Source organism: Lygodium microphyllum, chromosome 4 (assembly GCF_053477565.2).
Source record: "Lygodium microphyllum isolate KBCC chromosome 4, Lygodium_microphyllum_v1.1.10, whole genome shotgun sequence".
In the NCBI taxonomy this organism is placed as follows: Eukaryota; Viridiplantae; Streptophyta; class Polypodiopsida; order Schizaeales; family Lygodiaceae; genus Lygodium; species Lygodium microphyllum.
The window spans coordinates 94,977,996-94,984,012 of NC_141138.1; positions in this window are offsets into that span (position 1 = coordinate 94,977,996).

Sequence of the window (6,017 nt, forward strand, 5' to 3'; positions counted from 1 at the left end):
TCTTGTTTCACATAGTTCACTTATTCCATCCTTAAATATATCCACCTCCACTTCCACTTCTACCACCACCACCACTACCTTCACACCACTATTGCTACCACCACCACCTTCACATATGCTCTCTCTCTCTCTCTAACAATTCATTCATAGTTCTCTCTCTAACTTTCTTGCATTACTAAATTAAGCTTGTATGCTTGTTTTTTATACTATTATCACAATGCCAATGGTTGAATTGTGCATACACAAGCCATATCACTCTTGCTTAGACCTTCAACATAAATGAAACCATGTACACATACACATATACCTACACATTCCTCTCTCTCTTTCCATTGCACTTTCTCTTCCTAATCTGATCAGGCTTATGTATGGATTAAAGTCATGCATTTGTATATAACACACCTCAGCTCTCTCTCTCTCTCTCTCTCTCTCTCTCTCTCTCTCTCTCTCTCATATTGGGGACCCATGGCATACATATTCCTCTCCTCAATAATATGCTCTCTCTCCGTCTTTCTCTTTTTCACACACACACACACACACACACACTCTCTCTCTCTCTCTCTCTCTCTCTCTCTCTCTCTCTCTCTCTCTCTCTCTCTCTCTCTCTCTCTCTCTCTCTCTCTCTCTCTCTCTCTCTCTCTCTCTCTCTCTCTCTCTCTCTCTCTCTCTCATCATCTCCCCTCCCTCCCTCCCCCCCCTCTCTCTCTCAGCACATTTCTAGTTCCCTCTTGAACTTATTCATATAATTGAATTAAGCTTATGTGCTCATTTTTCATAATATTATCACTATGTTGCTCATTCAAATGCACACACATACATTCACATTCACTCCCAATTATTTACATGTGTTCTATAAGTACATCCTAATATATTACTACTTTAATTATGCACACATGAGTGAAAACACATACACATACAATTACACTTGCACAATTCTCTCCATCTTTCACATGCTCTCTCATCCTCATTTTAATGTCTTATGTATGGATTGAAGTTATGCATCCATTTACAATAACCCTTACATAGTTACATGTATCACTTGTTCCTTGGAAGACTATACTATTCAACACTCCAAACTTTCAACAATCAAATATATTGATACACTAATATATTTTGCATTATGCTACAAAAAGGTATACTAAGTCCACAACAAAAGACGGTGAACCACAATGTGTAAAGAAAATGTACATATTCATTGCAAACATGAAATATCAATTGAAATCTATTGCTAAAGGGTGGAATGGATGATCCTTAATAAACTCTTAGACTCCCTCATGAAAACTTGCTAGCTTAGTCAAATTAGAGAAGCATATGTTCCAAGAGGATGGTATCCATAGGATTCCTGTCAAATGTAGTAGAGTATATGAAGGAGGTAGGTGCTCTCTTTTGCATCTTCTACATGTTATCATCCACAAACAGTGTCCTTGTAGGGCTAACGTGTAGTTGATTAGTATCATCAAAACATTCTAGAAAATGTGGCCTTGTGTAACTCCTTCCAGAAGAAGTAGTTACAAAAACAGTTTTGCACCTACCTTAACCATATTGGAATATAAATTGTGGTGCTTATATTATTTTCTTTACACAATCACTTTTAATTAAATGGAGTAGCTCACTTACGTTGTCCTCCGTCATTGAGCTCCAAATGGCAATGCCAAACAATGCAAATATTCTCTCTAGAAACTTAGTGAGACCTAGATGTGCAAAATCACCCAATATCTACCTATTTCCAAGGGCTTGACTGGTAATGATTCCTTTTGCCTTGGGCACCTATGTAGAAGCACCCTATTTACATCAAATACAATAAGCTTTCAAATTGTGGGGGGCATTATAAATGAACAATAGAAAAAGTTAGCACACGTATGTATTGGTATGAGAAGAAGAAAGCTTTGTTACAATTATATATTATAGGGATTAAGTAAACATGTGACATTTGCTCTTAAAAATCTCTCCCCTTTACTAAAGTGATATGAGCATATACGAGCTATCCTTCTATTCAAAGATGGAATTCGATACCCCAATCCATGCACAACACAATCACTAGAGAGATGAACCACCATGATATCACATGTTGTATTTATGGTTTCTTTATCAACTTCAACCATTTTGTATTGGTTGGCTTCCTTCAATGCCTCTGCCATTCAAGAGAATGCCTTGGCTAATCACTTCATAAAATATTTCTAGTCTTGAATGGGTCACAATGAACAATATGCTACTCCACCTTTGCCATCATGGAGTTGTAGGCGACAATATCTTGTGAGGGGGCTTCTACATGAATGTTAGTATGGCCCTCTACAAATAGAGCTAACTATTAGCAATATTCTTTCCTTTTTGAATTTGCTATAGCTAAAATTAATTAGTTGTATTTGTTTACATGTATGTGTAAGTACCACATTCTCTACCTTACAAGTTCATGCGATTGAATTATTTTCTCCTTTACATAAGATAAAACATTATTGTTGGCATTATATGATGCCAGGAGGCATACTCCACGGTGGATTCCGTGCCACGGTGGATTCCGTGAGGTTTTACGGTGGATTCCGTAAACTTAGATGACCGGGGCTCATACACAAAGAGGATTCTTTGTGCGAGAATTGATGGGGACGCCTGTCCTTTTCGGGCGTTTCATTAATTTAGTGTGTACATGGGTAATTCCATAGCGGGTGATTCCGCAAAATGCATATTAAATTAATAAACGTTTATGAGTTTAGAGTGCGCACTCGTAATTAATTAAGGTTAGGATTTATTTCTAACCAGTTGATTTATTTATGTAGCTGAAGACTGCTAGGTATTCACTTTTGTCGGTTTAATTGTATTATTTTACTAACGATTATGAATGCTTCAGTTGATGTGTAGAGATAGCAGCAGTGGCGGAGGAAAGCATTGGAGTCTAGCGAGTATTTGACATTTGGACTATATTTTGATAGGCGCCACGCCTATATTTTGTTATGTCTATAGAGACATTGATTATTGATTATTATTTTGTATGCGCTTATGCGCCTGGATATGTTATTTCTATTTGGACATTGAGATTGGGTGTGCCAGATTCTATGGGCACCGTCCATTAGCTTTATTTTCCTATTTTTGTAGAAAGCAAACTCAAAAGCTAAAAGCTTGTCATATTTTTGTAAATTGGGCTATTATTGAGCATGAAGATTGGAAATATACATTAAATACATGCTTTGTGAAGCGCTCACACAAGGCATGGGGGAGATTGAACCCAATTTGTCTCTTGTCTCTTGTCGTGCATGCTTTTACATTGTTTTTTGTGCAAAAAGGTAGAGTTCATTGTTCTTGGGGACCTTCAGGGATTCACTATGTGAGCTATCTGCGACCGATCTGCGTACCAGTGGTATCAGAGCGGAGCAGAGATCAAGAGCTTCCAATCGCTACCAATCTCGGGCGAAGGCGGAGCTCCAGGAACAAACGGGCTCTACAGTCAATTTCATCGCGAACCGTCGATACAGGCAGACTTCTGGCGATCAAGAACTCCTGTTTCCACTGTCAGATCGCGAAGGACCAGGCTCTGCAGGCGGAGGACCACTCATACATTCCCTTCATCAAGTCGTTGAAAACAGTGAGCAAACTTCTTAATCTCCTTAATCAAAAGCTTAATTATAAAGCTTTATAAGCTTAAGGGAAGCTTAAGACCTCTCAATTTCATCACGGCGTATCAGAGTGTGGCCCCGAAAATTTCGCGTGATAAAAAACGCCCCCCCCCCCCCCCCACGAAAATTCGCGCCGCCTGATCAACTATTAAGCTATTAAGCTTAATTACCCAAGTCAAGTTAAGCCAAGTTCTGCAAATCACACAGGACAAGGAAGTCCACAAACTCCAGGTCCTGCGCTGTCAAAGTCAAGTTCAGCAAGTCAATTGAAATCAAGTTCTGCAAGTTCTGCAAGTCGGTCTAAGTACAGCAAGTCAACAACTCTGCAAGTCTGCTAAGTCTGCAACTCTGCAAGTCAGACTAAATCAGAACTGACTAATGCTCAAAACTCCTAGAAGACTTGTTCGTATGCAAAAACTCTGAACTGGAAAGTTGTTCGCAGCAAGGTGTTCTACCTATCTACAAGTTCGTTGAAGTACTTTCAGCAAACGGATACAGAAATATTGCAGAATTTCTGAAAATTGAAGAAGAAATACCCAAAAATACATAGCCTTGTAACCCCAAATTTGAGCTACGCTCATCCCGCTAACCTGATTTTGAGAGAGAAAGGTTTGTTGAGTTTTACAGGATGACTACCCCACATATGGATGATCCTATGGCTGAAGACGACCTACCTGAGCCTACCATGGAACAAAAGCTGGATCTTATCATGCTGCAATTGGAAGAAGAGCGAAGGGCTAGGCAAGCATTGCAAGCGCAATTGACAAAACTACAAAGAGCGTCCACCGACAAAGAAGAACCACAAGCTGAAGATTTGATTCGACGTATCATCGACGCCACTCTTGAAGTACAAACCATTCGCAAGGAATCCAAGATAAGTAAACGAAGTTTCAAGTTTCGCACTTTCAATGGCATAAGAGAAGGAAAGACTGTTTTATCATTCATTAGCCAGTTTGATGACTATTTCCATGAGGAAACTTATCCCGAAAAAGATAAAATCAAGTGTGTTACTAATCATTTGATAGACAGAGCATCACTTTGGTGGACTGTAGTCCGCAAGAGCATAGAATGTCCTGCTACTTGGGAAGATTTCAAGAAGAAGTTCATGCAGAATTTCCTTCCACCGCAATTTCATGAGAAGGCTATCAAGCAATGGGATTTACTTCAACAGCGAGATCGTGAGCCTATTCCACAGTATACAGAGCGTTTTTGGAATGCACTCCTATAGCTACGCATGCTTGAAGACGTACCAGAGACGACACATAAGCGGAAGTATATGTCTGGACTTCTTGGACATTACTACGTTGAAGTGAACATGTTCAAGCCTGCTACCCTTGAAGACGCCATCTCCTTAGCTCACGACACTGAAGATAAGTTACGCGGAAGAGACAGACGACCACAGCAATTCCAAGCCAACGGTAATTATGGATCTAAACAATTCAATTCCAATTTTAGAAGGTTTAATCCAGGTTGTTTCTCATCACCATCTTTCCGCAAGAATTGGCCTAAACCACCTGCATTACCATCCACTGTCAATCCAAATCCTAAGCCTATTCCACAAGCAAATCCAAATGTACCCAGACTTCCAACCATTGCAAATAATGTAACCAAAGCCAAGCCAATAGTATGCTACAAGTATCACCAGCCAGGGCATCTCGCAGCAAATTGTCATTCAAAGAAGCCATCAGCACATATCAACTACCTTGGAGCCATGGACGAAGACGAGCATGAGGATATGCCGGATTTCACTGAAGATGAGGATGATCCTACTACTACTTCCGACACTTTACCAGGTATGCCTACTCCACATTCATTGTTGACTATGAAATGTATGGTGCATGGAAAAGAAAGAACTATTTTACATGATGACGGTAGTACCCATGACTTTATTTCAGCAAAATTGGTAAAGGAATTAAAATTGCATACAGTACCTACGCATTATCGCATAAAAGCTGCATTTTTAGGCACTAGGTACAATGGCACACAAGAAGTACAAGATTTAGAAATTCAAATTGGTCCATATATTGAAAGAAGAAATTTCTTAGTTGTCCCATTACAGTCAAGCGACATTATTTTAGGAATGCCATGGAGACACTAGCATAATCCAAATATAGATTATTCCACACACACAATGAATATTAATTTTCAAGGAAAATCTATTACATTATATGGTATACATGCATCTCATATTTTTCCACTGCTTTCGCATACGCAAGCAAAACGTGCACTACGCAAGAATACTAAATCATATCTCATTTGGGTGAATGAACTGCACGCAAAGGAAAATCATATACACCCTAGGCATAAGGAATTTCTTGCATATTTTAAGGACTATTTTGCAGAAGACCTACCACCAGGTTTACCATCTTCACGTCCAGAAGACCATAAGATTGATTTAATTCCTGGCACACA